We start from the raw sequence: 17560 nt of genomic DNA on the forward strand, positions 1-17560 counted from the left end.
CTGTTCTCCAGGAATTCTCAAATATTATAGACAAAGGCCCTGAGATTAAAGCTGCAGGCTCCCTTAGTAACCTTAGGTGCTGCTCATCAGGCCCTGTAGATCTGAATTCATTTAAAGTAACTAGGTGTTCTCTTACCACCTCTTTTCCTATCTTGGGTTTCTGCTCCCTCCTTCCTTTGTTTATTCTGTTATCACTAAGTTGGACACAGCTTTCCTTTTGGGTCAGAGGCAGAATGGGTGCTGAGCAGTTCCGCCTTCTTTCTGTCACCCAACAATATTTCTCTGTCTTCTCCTTGCAGAGGACCCACTACTTGCTTGTTCTTCCTCTTGCTTAAAACATCACAAAAGAACCCTTTTTAAATTATTTTTACCCTTCTTGCAGGTGTGAGCTGATTCTGTGCTTTTGCTCACATGACCTTCTCCCTGCAACTGTTGGCTCTTCATGTATACTCTTCCTTCATTTGTGTATAACACTGGATAACAATTTTTTACTTTTTGAATGTTGTCTAGATTTCTACAACTGATTTAGGGTATTTTTGCACTGCTGAATCAGGAAATGGCATCCATTTCTCTCCATCAGGTCAGGTTTACTGTAAACTGAATGGTGGGCATTGACAAAGGTAAGTACACGTAAATTGCATGTTGCTTCACCATTTTTCAAACTTCAGGGCTTGAACTTCTGTTTCTTGGAACTCCTGGAATGCTCAGCGGCAGGGAGGTCTCTCTTCAGAGTCCAACAGTAGTCAGCCATCATGACTGTGTCCCAGCGACCCTGATACCTGGTCTCCATCTCTTTCATGTCCTGATGGAATCTCTCCCACTGCACATCACTCATTGAACCCAGGTTCTCAGGAAACCGGTCCATATGTGAAAACAGGTAGTGCATCTTGACGCTCATGTTGCAGCACAGGTTTCTGAAAGCAGTCAGCATGTTGTTGACAAGTTCTGCGTAGTTTGTGGCCTTATTGTTGCCAAGAAAGTTCTTCACTACCAGAACAAATGCCTTCCACGCTTCCAGTTCCACTTCGTTCATTGAGTTTCCGAACTCTGGATCTCTGATGAGCTGACGGATCTGAGGACCATCAAATATGCCAGCTTTCAACTTCTCCATGGTCAATCCTGGAAAAGCCTGGCACAAGTAAGTGAAGCAGTCACCATCCTTGTCCAGAGCCTTGGCGAACTGCTCGATTAAGCTGAGCTTGATGTGCAGCGGTGGGAAGAGTATTCTGTCTCTGTCCACCAGAGAGTCGTTGATGACGTTCCTTTTTCTGCAAGGCACCAATTCCTCCCGCACAGGCCAGTCCTTCTTCGTGTAATGCTGAGCACGGTCCCTACTATCCCACATGCACAGAAAACATGGGTACTTGGTGAAGCCAGACTGTTGTCCCAAGAAAAAGTTCACCATCTTCAGGTCAACACAAATAAACCACTTATGCTGATCATAACCAATTTTCTCCAGCACATACTTCACCGCTTCATAGTTCTCCTTCAGTGTACTCGAGTGAGCAAACTGGTTATAGAGGCAAACTGGTTGCCGTTGTGTAGCAGAACACATTTCAATGATCGCTTGCTGCTATCAATGAACAGTCTCCAATCTTTGGGTTCATGCTGTGGCACTCCAAGCTTGAGCAGAAGCTGCGCAATATCTGCACAGTACACCAAGTCCTTCTCTTCTGAGAAAAAACGGAGGTACTCTTGATGCCTGTTGTGGAAGAAGCTGGTGCGAGCACTGTCAGAGAGTAGGTTTTTTCTTTCAATCTGGATGCCAACAGAGTCCTTTGACAAGCTGAGGTTGCGAACTAGATCATTCAACTCCTTTTGGGAAAATGGATGTGGAGCATCATCTTCAAGAACCACTTCTTCTTCTTCATGTCCTTCAACACTAGACGCATCTTTGTCACTAATGTCAGGAAGTTCTCCGAAGATAGGCACTGGAATTTCATCACAATGAGCTACAGGACGACGTGCTGATTGAAGATCAGGATACTTGAGGCTGCTCCGGTTCTTTCTGTTGATCCCAGCCGCACCAATTTATGGAAGATTTCGAGGTTTTTTAACTTCAAACTGATCCCTTTTCGACATAAACACCCAGAACTATCGGACCTGAATACTACTTGTCATTAAAATAATCATTTCCAATCAAAACAATTATTCGACATGGCATTTTACCCCCACCAACTGCTTCTAAGATGCTCCACACAAGCGTACATGTGAACAAAAACGTAAAAAAACGACATGTGGCCATAACTCAAAAACTTGACCTGCTTGAGCAAAACCAATGTGATTTTTTGATTCAGCGCATCAGATTCGTCCTAAATCATCTGAAAAAACGCACACAACAAATTTGTCGTTGACCAGTGATAATCTTTCCCTTTTCTTCCCTTTCTTATACATGTCATTCTTAGATCTTAGCTCATTTGTAAGCTCCTTATGCAGCCACACCAGTTTCTTTATTTTTTTTTAAATGATATTTATTAAGTTTTACAAAAGGTAAAAAAAAACTCCGAAACAACAAACAACAGACATCAGAAATGCAAACAACATCAAGAATCATAAAAAGAAAAAAAGAAGAAAACATAAAAAGGATTCAACATAGTAATAAAAAAATTAAAAAGAAAACTCTGGTTCATTTCAGTAGTCTTCAAAACCTTATTTTCCTTACTTCCTCCCGCCTTCCCTTCTTGTATTCCACTTTAAAAGTTTTTTCAGCAAGCTCATTCATATTCGTTTTCATCCTTTATCTTTCCCCTTATACTCTTACTTATCTTAATCACTAGAACCCCATCATTTCATCTACACTGCCCTTAGCACTCGTAGATTTTACAATGATTTTGTAGATAAACTTTAAACTTCTTCCAATCTTCTTCCACCAACTCTTCTCCTTGATCTCGGATTCTGCCGGTCATTTCTGCCAGTTCCATATAGTCTATTACTTGTATCTGCCATTCTTCCAGGGTGGGTAGATCTTGTGTCTTCCAGTGTTTTGCGATGAGTATTCTTGCTGCTGCTGTAGCATACATAAAAAAAGTTCTATCCTTCTTTGACACCAATTGGCCAACCATGCCACACCAGTTTCTTTAAATGCTTCCCACTTCTCTCTCCTGTTGCAATTGTCTGCATTTGTGCCTTCAATTTTCCACCTTTAAGAAACTATCATGTATCTTGGACTCACTTCTTTTGAGTATTTCTGACCATGGGATCTCAACCCAGTAGTTCCTTCGGCTTATTGAAATCGGCCTTCTTAAAGTCCAGAATGCATGTCCAACTACACTCAGCTTCCCGCCTTTCCCTTGTCTCTGTATCATGAAACCCAAAAGGACATGAATACTTCCTCCCAAGGTTCCCTTCGTCAATCAGTTCTTCCCTGTTGGTGAGGACCAGGCCCAAGACAGATGATGTTAGTGCATGAGCACCAACACTTAGGGGTTCCTTTTCTCTGTCTCAGCAAAGCTCCTCAGAAAGTCTTCCTGCATCTTCACAGCAGCAGCATTCCAGCCCTCTCTTGGTGAATGTCTGTGACAGGAATAACCACATCACCCATCCAGTTCTTCTCTAAAGTCTTTATTATTTACATTACAAGTTGCATAATACTACCGGTCTAAATATAAAATAAGAAACAGAACTATATACTCTGCTCCCTTCAGCCATTCAGCCAGAGAGACAGGCTCACAGACTTTCACATATTCTGACGGCCACACTGACCAACACTGACTGCCTCACACTTAACTACATTTCTCCAGAATGCCCTAAGACACCTGTTGCTGGGGAGAATTCTTGTTGCTAAGCAGATGTTTTAAGGGTGCCTCAGGGATGCACTTCAAGGCTCGTTTCAAGTTTATTTTGGCAATGCACCAACAGATGATCCCCTTGTTGCTTCTTCCACCTTTTGGGAAATTGCCAGTGAGGCAATTCAGGAATTTTCTGGAGCTTACATTATTGACAGAGTGAGTTAGAATTCCTGCAGATATAGGGTAGCTGAAGTCCTCCATGGCTATTAGATCTCTCCCTTTGGAATGCTTGGTAACCTGCTCTAGGAAGGCATCATCCAAGTCTTCAGTCTGGCTTGGAAGTCTATAGTAGACACTCACAGTAGGGTCATTTCCTCCCACCTGTGTGTTTTTTTTTAATCCATTTACCCATTGGCCCGCTCCAGCTGGCTCTTCCTGTGTCCCTATGTATATTGAACTGATGCTTCCTCAAGAATGAATTCCAATATACCGTTTGTATGTTGACAATCTCAAGCAAATTGTGTAAATATCCTAAAACTCAAGAGATGCAAAGTGAATGTTGAAGCTCAGCTAAATCATTATTGTGGTGAATGCCCCCAGAGTGTGTGTGTTTTGAGGGGTGGGGATATATCTATTACTGGACATTCCCAAAATTCATCTGGGATTGTCAGTATTCACAGGTGAGTACCAATGCTCATTGTACATGGCTATCAAGGCTTTAGTAGAAGATTGCATTCTCTCTTGATTCACAGTCTTAACCAAAGGCCCTAGAGAAGTCAGTGATATCTGTGAACTCTTGAATCACAGATTACCTTACTCCTGTGGATGAAAAGTTAACATGTAAACATTCTCTTAGAATAGTGAAGAAATACGGTAAGTAGCATTGCATGCCAAATGCCATACTTCACTTCTCTAGATACCAGGGTTCTGATTTTCAGCTTTGTTCCATTTTGTTCACCGTGGTTTGGCATTCATGTTAGGATAATTATCCCTGCTACAAAAGGTGTTTGATTTGCATTACTTTTTAATTTGAAATAAGAATGTGCTTAGAAGCTTCAGTCCTTAGCAAACTTATATTAATAAGTCCCATTAAACTCAGTGGGGCTCACTTCTGAGTAGACATGCCTGGGATGGCATGCCATGTATCTTATTGTTTAATGATACAGTGAGATGAAGCACATTTTATTTTCCTTTATGAGAATATTTTTCAGAGGAAGGATTTTTGCTTAGTTTGTTTGGGGACTGAATGCAGGCAACAATTTCACCAAGTGGTAGTTTGCTACAGTGAGACCAAACTGTGCTTCAGTTGCCTGCAGTGGTTGGCCTCTGCAGCTGCTAGGGAAAGATCACAGCTCACCACTAGAGTATCTGTTTTGCATATAAAGTGGTACCTCCAGTTAAGAACTTAATTCGTTCTGGAGGTCCGTTCTTAACCTGAAACTGTTCTTAACCTGAAGCAACACTTTAGCTAATGGGGCCTCCCGCTACCGCCACACGATTTCTGTTCTCATCCTGCAGCAAAGTTCTTAACCCGAGGTACTATTTCTGGGTTAGCGGAGTCTGTAACCTGAAGCATCTGTAACCCAAGGTACCACTGTAGAAGCTCCCACGGTCAGTCCTCAACACCTGCAGATAAGGCTGGGAGATACCTCTATGTGAAACCCTAGAAAGCTACTGCCAATCAGGGTAGACAATGCAGTGCAGACAATGGTTTGAATCAGTATAAGGCCACTTCCTGTGTTCCTAAAAACAATGCAACTAGCTGATTTTTCCAACCCAGTATTGAAAAAATAAATGCTGTATCAGAGAGAAGTGTATGGCACTCTGATAGATCATCTGCTATTATTGATGCAGGTTGCATAGGCACAATGCTTGGTGGACTGATTGTGGTTTAGACAGTGCTACAGAATTGTGTATGTGCATAGGAGAGACCTGTGTGCACTCCCATATATGCCTTTGTCATTTCTGCTGTAGCCCCAGTGGCATCTAAACAGACCAGTGAAAACCTACCTTGACATCTCAGAATTTCCAGCGGACATGGGGGAAAGAAAGAGAAGTCCTTGCAAGTTATTAATGTAATTTGCCAACATACCTTAACAGACCTTGAACTATTTGACAGTATTCTGACAATATCTGAGTACTAGGTCTTGTAAAAAGAAAAAGAAAAAGCAAGATTCAAGCACTTTCCCAGATAATTATTTGCTCAGATAAAACAAGCACACTTCTTTTTTAACAAATGACTTGATGTCGATCATTTGCCCAATTATCTCTCTCCAAGAGCCAAACAGAGGCAGACAATAAAGGGCTGGGAAATAAAAGACATGTGATGGAAGACACAGAACAATTTCGCTAGCAAATCAAGTCCAAGTGACGGGCATGAAGTTCAAGCACAAAGATCAGACCTGAACAGGTGATTTTCCTCCATCTTTGAAGAAGGGATGCAAGATGGAGTTACCCCTTATTTTTTACTTTCTTCTTCTTTATGAGATTATCATATGTGACATTTTTAAGACATACCTGTAAACATTAGTGAAACGTTAGTCAATAAATAAAGGTAATGCATTGGTGGAACAAGCATGTATTGAGAAATAGGTGCATTAATCCAATAGATTGGTGAATGCATTAAGCAGGTGAATCAGCAAGGTAAAGTAAGTGCTGTTGAATTCAGGTCCTGCTTTTGGGCTTCCTATAGGCATCTGGTTGCCACTGTAAGAGCAGAATGCTGGACAAAATGGGATGATCTTATGTGAACTCATGAGAGACCTGGGATTGGTTGCAGTTCCCTGGCAGAAATTAATTCATCAAAACTGCATGCAATTTAAAAACGGAAAGGGGTGGAGTACAGTTGCAGCATTCACAAGATATTCACATGTCAAAATTCTGAGGATCAACATGAAAACTTCTGTGTGTGCCAGGACAGATGTCAAGGACCATTGGACCTACCAAGGGCCAGCGGTGATCACCAGAGCAGTCTGGGCCCTGTTGCTGCTGCTCTTGCCATTTCCACCTGCTCTGAGGAAGAGGGTCAGCCAGCGACTGGAGTGAGCCAAAGTAACAGCAGCTTCGATTGACTCCTTACTCCTCTAACTTTTATCTCTCATCAGTGGTAGAGATTGGACAAAATACCAAGTGACAATTGCAAGAAGAAGGACCCATTGAGAGCATTTTGCAGCCTGGAACCAACATTATGGTGCCTTCTGGTTCACTCTTCCTGTAGTTGTTCTCCCCCTCCCCCTCCTGGAAAACTTGCTGCTGAAAATTTAAGGAACTGCATACCGAAGAGGAAACCAAGGTTGTCCAACTGTTGTGTCTGGAAGGACTTGGGCTCAATCTAAGCCATATTCCCAACTGGCTTCATACACATCCTGGAACACAGAGCTGAATATTGATAGGGCTACAAGGAGAAAAGGGAACACCTAGCTTAATAGGCAAACAACCACCATTTTAATTCACTGATCCCTGAAGACAAGTTGAGTGAAGCTCATGCGCTCAACCTATTTGCATTTCTATCATGAGATTGGTCTGGTTTTGTTGCAAGAATCTCCCATGTATTTCATGAAGATCTTGAACCACTGCTCATCTATCCCAGAATGGATTGAGCTTCTGTGTAGAAGATGTCAAGTGTGAAGAAGTCCTTGGACAACCCAAGACTCAGAAACTCATGGGGAAGGCTTCAAGAGATTGATTAGGATGTTTATCACAGTGTAAGTAAACTAAATCCCATAAGTGTTTTCACTTTACTTTACTTTACTTAGACCTTACTCCCTGGATCTCAGAGCAGCTTTCATGTGGCTTCCCAAGACAGCATACAAATCCAAAGCTGCTTCAGCTGTAGAACTTTATTAAGTATCTCCAGACCATCTCTAAGCAAACCATTCAAGAGGGGAAAGTTAGAGACAGATTGTGGAACTCACTGGAGAAAAGTGCTCCCCCCCCTTCAGAAAGTGTATTTAAAAGAATGGGACAGCTGATGATAATTTTTTCCAAGAAATCTCATGATTTAGGAAGCAGTCATAACCGCCCACGTAGCCCAGAGGGTCTTTTACAGAGAGTGGCAGCCAGAGTGGAAGGTGAAGGACAGACTTATTGATGCTCTGACCTGGAGCTGGCACAGCCATAGGTCCAAAGCCAAGACATGATAGCAGCAGCACTGGCTTGGGATCCAATGGATCCCAGACTAGCTCAACCCCAACTTACCCTTGGAACATCCTCTTTTCAGGCTTTCTACTGCCTGCTGCCTGGTGAATCTCTGACAGCACATCTGCGGGCAGAAGGGGAATCTCTGCACCTTTTGAACAATGCTGGCATCACTCCACAGGTGACAGGAGGATGTCAGAGGTCAGCGTTGCTGCTAGATGGACAACACCGCTGCCCAAAGACCCAGCCCAGAGCAAAAGAAATTTGGATTTCTCTGCCAGTATTGATATCTCCACCACCACTGAAAAACTCATTTGATGTGCTGTGCAATCACTGAGTACAACCCATAGTTAAGCACTTCTCAGTCCCTTTGATTTCATTCTCCAATTAAGACAACTAAGTTCTAAGTATTTGCCTGGATCATGTCCAGTAGCATGAAGATGCCTGGCAACAGGGTTAATTTCCTAATCAGACAACTTGTGCATTGTTGCATTAGCACCTATGATATTGTTAGTGTAGAATTTAATATGTGTGGGCTACATTTATAAAAGATATAATATCTAAAGAAGCACCTGTCAAGCCAGATGCTGCCACTGGACACAGATAGGAATGCAAAGATCTGCAAAATAACTTCTGACTTCATCAAATTGTACACACACATTGCTGTTTTCCTTATTATGTATTTTAATTGAGCATAATGCACCATCTCATGTAGGGGGTGGGGGGTAAATTCCACTGAAAAAGGCGGAAAAACTGCATTAAATTCCATCAAGGGAACAGCAGGGATCAAAGGCTAAATGTGCACACTTGAAAGCAAGTAAATAAGAAGTGTTTTCAATTGCTCAGAAGGAAACTAATTACAGAAACAAAATAATATATTAATGGAAAATGGAAGAGAATGCTGTGATGTGATGCTGTGATGCTACAGTTCCTAACTCATCAATGAGATTTAACACTTCAGCTAATTTTCATAGGTTATGAAAGAGGCAACTGCAAATTGCTCCCCACTCCTGATAGGAAAAAAAAGTGTGCTTTTAGATTGGGATTACAACTCAGCTGACTGTCAGAGGAGTGTTATTTAAGAGACTGAATACTGATGAATGTCTGCACTTAACTTGCATCTCTGAAAAACAGGCTTCAGGAAAAGGACATGAATATGCTACTCTTGGCCAACATCTGCATGGATTGGGCCTATTGTCAGTATGAATTGCAGCATAAAGAAATATCTGTTCTATAAATCCACAAAGCCGGCTCGTGCCATCTAACATCAGCCTACACATTTTCAGCAAGGAGTGGAGATACACGTTCAGATAATCTCTCCAGAATGAAGCGAAGCCTGATCCATAGGGATGAATGAGGCACCACCATCCTCAGCCTGCCCTCAGCCAGCTTCCACCTGCTGACTTCCTTACTTAAAACCTGCCCAGGAGCTGGCAGTGACTGCCATCCTCAGTCTCTTCAATCTCAGTGTTGTCTTTGCAGAGCTCAGCAGGGAGGAGGATGGGAACAGAAGCAGCAGTAACTGGTTCTGCGTAATACTGGCTGTAGCCTTCCTGCCTTTTGCCCTACCAGTCCCAAAGCACACCAGTTTCCATTGTCAAAATGTATGTGAATTGCTGCTGCTTTCAAACCAACATACTTAAACAGCAGTAGTGGACAACATGTGGGGCGGCAGTGATTGCTTGACCTCCAGTTGGTGTAACCCTGCTGAAAGGGAGGAAGGCCTGAGGTTGGTGCAGATTGGCTCTGCCAGCACATTTGCAAGCTGCCAACCTCACCGCCATCTCACCCCTTCCCTCTCTACATCATCATAATAATAATTTATTATTTATACCCCACCCATCTGGCTGAGTTTCCCCAGCCACTCTGGGCGGCTCCCAATCAAGTGTTAAAAACAGTACAGCATTAAATATTAAAAACTTCCCTGAACAGGGCTGCCTTCAGATGTCTTTTAAAGAGAAGATAGCTGCTTATTTCCTTCACGTCTGAAGGAAGGGTGTTCCACAGGGCGGGCGCCACTACTGAGAAGGCCCTCTATCTGGTTCCCTGTAACCTTGCAATGAGGGAACCGCCAGAAGGCCCTCGGTGCTGGATCTCAGTGTCCAGACTGAACGATGGGGGTGGAGATGCTCCTTCAGGTATACAGGACCGAGGCCATTTAGGGCTTTAGAGGTCAGCACCAACAGTTTGAATTGTGCTCGGAAACATACTGGGAGCCAATGCAGATCTCTCAGGACTGGTGTTGTCCTGGCGGCCACTCCCGGTCACCAGTCTAGCTGCCGCATTCTGAATTAATTGCAGTTTCTGGGTCACCTTCAAAGGTAGCCCCATGTAGAATGCATTGCAGTTGTCCAAGCGGGAGATAACTAGAGCATGCACCACTCTGGCGAGACAGTCTGCAGGCAGGTAGGGTCTCAGCCTGTGTACCAGATGGAGCGGGTGTACCAGATGCGCACTTGGTCCTTCAGGGGCACAGTTACCCCATTCAGGACCAAGGAATCCCCCACAACCACCCACCCCCTGTCCCTCCAAAACAGTACTTCTGTCTTATCAGGATTCAACCTCAGTCTGTTACATCATGGTAAGCAGCAGTGACACAGCCAACCAGAAGCGAGGTGAGCACAGCCACCCAACCATGCCATCTTCTGCAATTCAACAGTGATGCTTGACAGTCCACTGAGGACCTCTCTCTTTTTGTTGCTTTTCTGGGACTGCAAAATAAAGGAGGGCTTTACAGGGCAGGGCTGGCTGAATGCATTTGGCTTGGTGGAACATATATTCTGCAAAGGAATATCTTAAAACATTCGTTTAGCTTCAGCAGACATCAACATCCTGAGAGATGAATGGGAGAATCATTGCTTTAATTTTCATACACTTCTGTAGATTTGAAACTGCACTTCATCAGAGATGAAAATGTTTGCCCATTGTACAAGAGTCCTCAACGCCTTAATGAGAGAAAGAATATCTAAATGCACTGTTTGGAAACATGTTATTCAGGAGCACTTAACACCAAGGATACAGCCTCTCCCCAATTAAATCTCACTGCTGTGGCAAATGGAATTGCACAGATGTGTCACTATGTACAGTTTGTACTTCATGTGTCTGTCTTGGCACTTTAGATATTTTAAATGTATTTTAATAAGTCTGTCTGTTCCACAAAACTCCAGGGAGAAGCACCTTACATACAAACTTCCTTTTAATTTCCTAACTCAAGCTGGGACCCCAGCTGGCCATTGTTTCTCTAGCCCAGATTTGGTCAGTAATTTATTTCTTAGTCTGAAAAGTAAGGCAAGAGTTGACCCAACAATGTTTTTATTTGCTTTTGATCTTGACCCACCCCAGCACTTTGCCTTAGAACTCTCTTTACCTAGCTCAGTTTTGTCCACTCTGACTGGCAATGACTCTCCTTCCTTGTAAGTTTTTAAGCAGAGGTTTGGATGGCCATGGATGCGTTAGCTGAAATTCCTGCATTGCAGGGGGTTGGACTAGATGACCCTCGGTGTCCCTTCCAACCCTACAAATCTATGTTTCTATTACTCTTTTTAGGATCTCAAATGAAGGTTTTCCCCATCATCTGCTATCTGATCCTTTTAGCTATAGATGCCAAAGATTGAGCCTGAGACCTTTTGTTTATTGAACTTTTTGTTTTATTGAACTTTTTGTTTATTGAACTTTCAAAGCTAACAGAAGGAAAAATAGGGGGGGGGGAGAGAAAAAAATCATCATGCAGGATCAGTGCAGACATGGAACATAAATCTTAGCAATATTTTGCTGTACTTAACAAGTACTTGCACATATTTGAAAAAGAAAATCCTACAGTAATTAGCAATATGCTGAACTCAAGAGGTGGCTCAAGCAAAGATGCTAATCTTAATTTGCTTGCTTTCTTGTGTCTGCACCACATGAACAGAAATATAAGAGTAAAATATAATGAATATATCAAAAATTAATAGAGCTCTAATAAGAGTAAGGGGAAAATCAAATAGCATGAGTCTGTTAAATCTTGTTGGTTGTAATTTCATGTAACCCATACTTTAGCATAGACTGTATATTCATAGACAAAATGAAATCAGACAGCATTGCAAAAAGCCTGTCATTTTTACTACACAGCCTTAAAAAAAATTCTGCATTCATTAGCAATACTTTTGAACTCAAAAATAACCAAACAAAAATATTAATTTACTTTCTTTCTTATGTGTGCACCATTTTCTTTCTTATGTGTGCACCATTGATTAGAAATAATAAGAATAAGAAAAATATTATTAAATCAAACAGCATAAGTGCTAAATTTTGTCAATTGTATTTTCATGTAACCATACTTAAGCATAGGCTTGAAGAACCTTATTCATAAATAATATGAAATCAAAAAGTCTAGCTTATTACAAAAAGCCTACCTTTTTTACTAGAACCCCTAGAGACTTGCAGTTTATGGGGATTTTTTTTTTCTTGCCAGATGCTTGAGGACCAATGGTCCAAACTGACTAACTCAATATTTTTCAAAACGTAACGTACATTATTGCTGCCATCGAAAGGCAAGGGGTGAGTTCCTTGTTTTTAAGGTATTTAAGGCACCAGATGCAGAGATGAGAAAAGAGTTTTATCTGCTGTTAGAGAAATCTCCTTAAACACCTTGTCCCATTATTCTGCAACATTAAGGGATTCCCACTACATTTGCTCCCGGGTATCCCCTGTTTGGCAGCCCATCCAGCGAGCTTCTCGATGCATAAGTGAAAGCTGGTATCATCACAGCAGATGCAAAGGACATCTGCCTGTGGCCAAGTGCTTAGTACTGAGCTAGACATATTAAATATATTTACATTTCAAATAGATTTTTTTATATATCTACTGTTTTAAATCTATTACTTCTATTTCGGTCCAGAAAAAAAACAACCAAAAAAGCAAGATAGAAATGAGCCTAATGATACTGATTATAACTTAGGTTTCTCTCTGCCAGGAGTGAAACGAATTCCATTTCCTGGTCTTGGCTTCTGCTTCTAACTTCTTTAATACTTGCTGGAACATCAGGTGGTTGGAGAACTAAGCTGCTTCAAGACCTTGTCCAACCACTGCAAGGGGCCATTCAGATGGATCTCAATCCAGCAGGGAACACTCTCGAGTGTCTGCCGCTTGTGTTCAAGTCCCCAGGGCTTGACGAAGCTCATTCGGATGATGCACATCTTCATCAGCTGGTAGACCGCTTCAAAGCCCCGGGTTGCAGCCTTGGACAAACTTTCACCAAATACATCCTTACGGAAAATTTTCAAGTTGCATTCTTTTGGAATCTTGATAACAGTGTTCGGAAGCACTCCATAGCGCTGGTTACACATGAGAGACTGGACAAAAACGGGAGTCTTGCTAAGGCACTCCAGAGACACGTCCCCATCTTCATAGCAGAGTCTCACTCCTTCCCTGATGTACATTCTGGCTTGCTCCACCTCAGAATCACGGTGGATATTGGTCTGCTGGCCTAAGCAGAAACGTTCAGAATTGATAGGGTCGGTACCGCCATCTACAATCACGGAGTGCTGGTAAGCATGGAAGCTCTCCCCAACCCGTTGGCCGAGCTCGTAGTAGGTGATGGAACACCAAAAGGCTGGTTCAGAGTACGGGACGGGCTTGATGTTCACATTACTGGGTCCAGGGATCACCGGAGCTTCAGGTGTTTCCTGCTGGCTACTACTACTAGTGCTGGCGGCTGTACTCTCAGGACGACAAGGAAGCACAGTGGATGGTGTTTCTACAAAGGTGCTGCTTTTACGGACAGAGGTGCTGCTTTTAGAGGTGCTCTTTTTAGGGACAGAGGTTCTCATTTTAGGGGCAGAGGTGCTGCTTCCAGGGACAGAGGTGCTGCTACTTCCAGGGACAGAGGTGCTGCTACTTCCAGGGCCAGAGGTGCTGCTTCCAGGGACAGAGGTGCTGCTACTTCCAGGGACAGAGGTGCTGCTACTTCCAGGGACAGAGGTGCTACTTCTTCCAGAGACAGAGGTGCTGCTTCCAGCAGGGACAAAGATGCTGCTACTTCCAGGGACAGAGGTGCTGCTTCTTCCAGAGACAGAGGTGCTGCTTCCAGGGACAGGGACAAAGGTGCTGCTACTTCCAGGGACAGAGGTGCTGCTTCTTCCAGAGACAGAGGTGCTGCTTCCAGCAGGGACAAAGATGCTGCTACTTCCAGGGACAGAGGTGCTGCTTCTTCCAGAGACAGAGGTGCTGCTTCCAGCAGGGACAAAGATGCTGCTTCTTCCAGGGACAAAGATACTGCTTCTTCCAGGGACAAAGGTGCTGCTTCCAGGGACAGGGACAAAGGTGCTGCTTCCAGGGACAGGGACAAAGGTGCTGCTTCCAGGGTAAAAGGTGCTGCTTCCAGGGACAGGGACAAAGGTGCTGCTTCCAGGGTATAAGGTGCTGCTTCCAGGGACATGGGTGCTGCTTCCAGGGTCAGAGGTGCTGCTTCTTCCAGAGACAGAGGTGCTGCTTCCAGCAGGGACAAAGGTGCTGCTTCTTCCAGGGACAGAGGTGCTGCTTCCGGGGACAGGGACAAAGGTGCTGCTTCCAGGGATAGGGACAAAGGTGCTGCTTCCAGGGATAGGGACAAAGGTGCTGCTTCCAGGGACAGGGACAAAGGTGCTGCTTCCAGGGTAAAAGGTGCTGCTTCCAGGGACAGAGGTGCTTCTTCCAGGGAAAAAGGTGCTGCTTTCAGGGAAAAAGGTGCTGCTTCCAGGGACATGGGTGCTGCTTCCAGGGACAGAGGTGCTGCTTCCAGGGACAGGGACAGAGGTGCTGCTTCCAGGGACATGGGTGCTTCTTCCAGGGACAGAGGTGCTGCTTTCAGGGACAAAGGTGCTGCTTCCAGGGACATGGGTGCTGCTTTCAGGGGGAAAGGTGCTGCTTTCAAGGAAAAAGGTGCTGCTTTCAGGGGAAAAGGTGCTGAAATCAGGGAAAATGAGGCTGATATCAGGGAAAAAGTTGCTGCTTTCAGAGACAGAGGTGCTGCTTCCAGGTCCAGATGTGCTGCTTCCAGGGCCAGAGGTGCTGCTTCCAGGGCCAGAGGTGCTGCTTCCAGGGCCAGAGGTGCTGCTTTCAGGGCCAGAGGTGCTGCTTTCAGGGACAAACGTGCTGCTTTCAGGGACAGAGGTGCTGCTTTCAGAGAAAAAGGTGCTGAATTCAGGGAAAATGAGGCTGATATCAGGGAAAAAGTTGCTGCTTTCAGGGCCAGAGGTGCTGCTTTCAGGGCCAGAGGTGATGCTTTCAGGGCCAGAGGTGATGCTTTCAGGGCCAGAGGTGATGCTTTCAGGGCCAGAGGTGATGCTTTCAGGGACAGAGGTGCTGCTTCCAGGGAAAAAGGTGCTGAATTCAGGGAAAATGAGGCTGATATCAGGGAAAAAGTTGCTGCTTTCAGGGCCAGAGGTGTTGCTTTCAGGGACAGAGGTGTTGCTCCCAGGGCCAGAGGTGCTGCTACCAGGGCCAGAGGGGCTGCTTCCAGGGAGAAAGGTGCTGCTTTCAGGGACAAAGGTGCTGCTTCCAGGGCCAGAGGTGCTGCTTTCAGGGCCAGAGGTGCTGCTTTCAGGGACAGAGGTGCTGCTTCCAGGGCCAGAGGTGCTGCTTTCAGGGACAAAGGTGCTGATTCCAGGGATAGAGGTGCTGCCTCCAGGGATAGAGGTGCTGCTTCCAGGGCCAGAGGTGCTGCTTCCAGGGCCAGAGGTGCTGCTTCCAGGGCCAGAGGTGCTGCTTCCAGGGCCAGAGGGGCTGCTTCCAGGGCCAGAGGTGCTGCTTCCAGGGACAAAGCTTGCCTGGAGGTTAGAGTTTCCTGGAGCATGGTAGCTGTGATCCTCCAATGGAGGATATGAAGCTGGAGCTTCTGGCTGTATTGGCGGGCGCACTGGAGCACTGGAGCTCTGGAGCAATGTGAATACTGGCTCACTGGCGCACTCTGGTTTTTCCACTTTCTCAAAGTGATACGGATTCACACAGACTTTAGATTTTAGTTTTTTATAGGCATTTGCACACGTCTCCATGCTACGCAAATCATGGTGGCTTTGCACCTCTGGCCATCGCCACAGCCGGCAGAAGAGAGTGTGCGGGAAGTTATTTCCGCAGGACGCATACATCTGTTCAAACAGAGGTCTGGTGATGGTGATGCACTTGGTGCCAGGATTCTGAGTGCTGATAGCCTTCTCCAGCTCCCCCAGCTGCTTACTGGCGTGGGTCTTCCTCACCAAGGTCTTGACAGCATTCTCGTACACCTTGCCTTCCTGCTCGTTGAAAGTAAACGTCTTCCAGGCCAGCAGGCGTTTGACGGTGGAGGCAGCGAAGAACGGGGGGGACATGGCTGCGTCGGACCCACAAGCAAATGGGGAGACTTGTCAAGCGGCAGCGGGAAAACGAGAGGAAGCAGGAGGGGTGACTTGCCTGTTTCTCTTATTCCAGAGGCACCCGGATAGCAGCGAAGACCAGTCGCGGCTAGGAGATGGGACAGTGCCGAGAGGGGCGCGGGCGCTGCAGCTGCAGCTACAACACCTGTCTCGCGCCTCAAACTTTCTCCCGACTTCTCTCACTCCTCTGTGAAGGCACCTCTGTCGGCAGAGGCAAAAGCTGCTACTAAAACCTCTGCCGGACCCTCCCCCAAACTCCCCCTCATGACCTGGTATCCTATCAGCATCCTTTGGAGACAGAAAATTTGCAGAAGATCTCGGGGCAGAGCCAATCAGAGTTACCAACAATTAGTTGCGTTTGGGAATGAAGTTTCTCATCCAGTTTGGGTTGGCTGCAAGAACTCAGTAAATTTAAATTTAAAGCTGCCCTGCAAAGGATCCTGGGAAGTGTAGTTCCTTAAAGATTCTTCCCAAAGAATCCTGTGAGAATAAATTACAGTTCTCAATATTCTTTTTGGGGGTTGCTTTGAATGTATGGTGTGTACACAATGTTAAGTTCTGCTTGTGGCAGATGAGTTGGATTTAATAGACCTAAGCTAAGCCTGTCCAATAACTTCCGTGGGTCTACTCTTGAGTATGACTAACTTTGGATGCAACACCTAGTGGTTAACACTTTCCACACCCACCAGTTCTCCCCTACAAACGCTCCCTTGAATGTTTTGAAATTGTTTTCCCCTCAGATGTACACAGAAATGGATCTCAGAGTGATAGAAATCTGTCAGGCTGAATGCCCTTGTATGAGCAAATGGACAAATGTGGGAAGATTCAAGAACCCCCCTCATCTCCTGCTGATACTCTCTCCGGTAAACACTTACAGCCTCTGCATTCACATAGACTGGCAGACATGTTGAAAACGCAAGTTTGCTGGTATAATGTTTAGAATTTGTCCAAAGATCCTGTGGTGCCATTTCCCCATCCTTTGCATGTACAGACAGCACGTTGGAGCATTGTGGAGAATAAGAGGTCTGTTTGCACCTCTCATACCCCTGTCCAATAGAATTGTCCATCCTCAGCCTAATGACAGCGTTGGTGGTGGAGTGTGTGTGTTCATCAGGACCACGGAGTGAGAATAATTCAATCCTCACAGCCACCACCATCCAGTCATAGAATCATAGAAGGGACCCAAAGGGTCATCTAGTCCAGTGTTTCCCAACCTTTGGTCTCTAGCTGTTTTCGGACTACATTCCCCACCATCCCTGACCACTGGTATTGGTAGCTAGGGATGATGGGAGTTGTAGTCCAAAAGCAGCTGTAGACCCAAGGTTG

General features: G+C 44.9%; 1 protein-coding gene and 1 pseudogene across 2 annotated transcripts in view; one reads left to right on the forward strand and one right to left on the reverse strand.

Annotated features, from left to right (window-relative positions):
* Positions 1 to 17560, forward strand: part of GRIA3 (glutamate ionotropic receptor AMPA type subunit 3) — a 213384-nt gene that overhangs the window by 182021 nt on the left and 13803 nt on the right. The window lies entirely within an intron of this gene.
* Positions 9595 to 13709, reverse strand: LOC309334017 (mothers against decapentaplegic homolog 3 pseudogene; annotated as a pseudogene). Its single transcript has one exon. The product of its transcript is annotated as a mothers against decapentaplegic homolog 3 pseudogene (transcript).

Source organism: Podarcis erhardii, assembly GCF_964252035.2.
Source record: "Podarcis erhardii genome assembly, chromosome: Z".
NCBI lineage: Eukaryota > Metazoa > Chordata > Lepidosauria > Squamata > Lacertidae > Podarcis > Podarcis erhardii.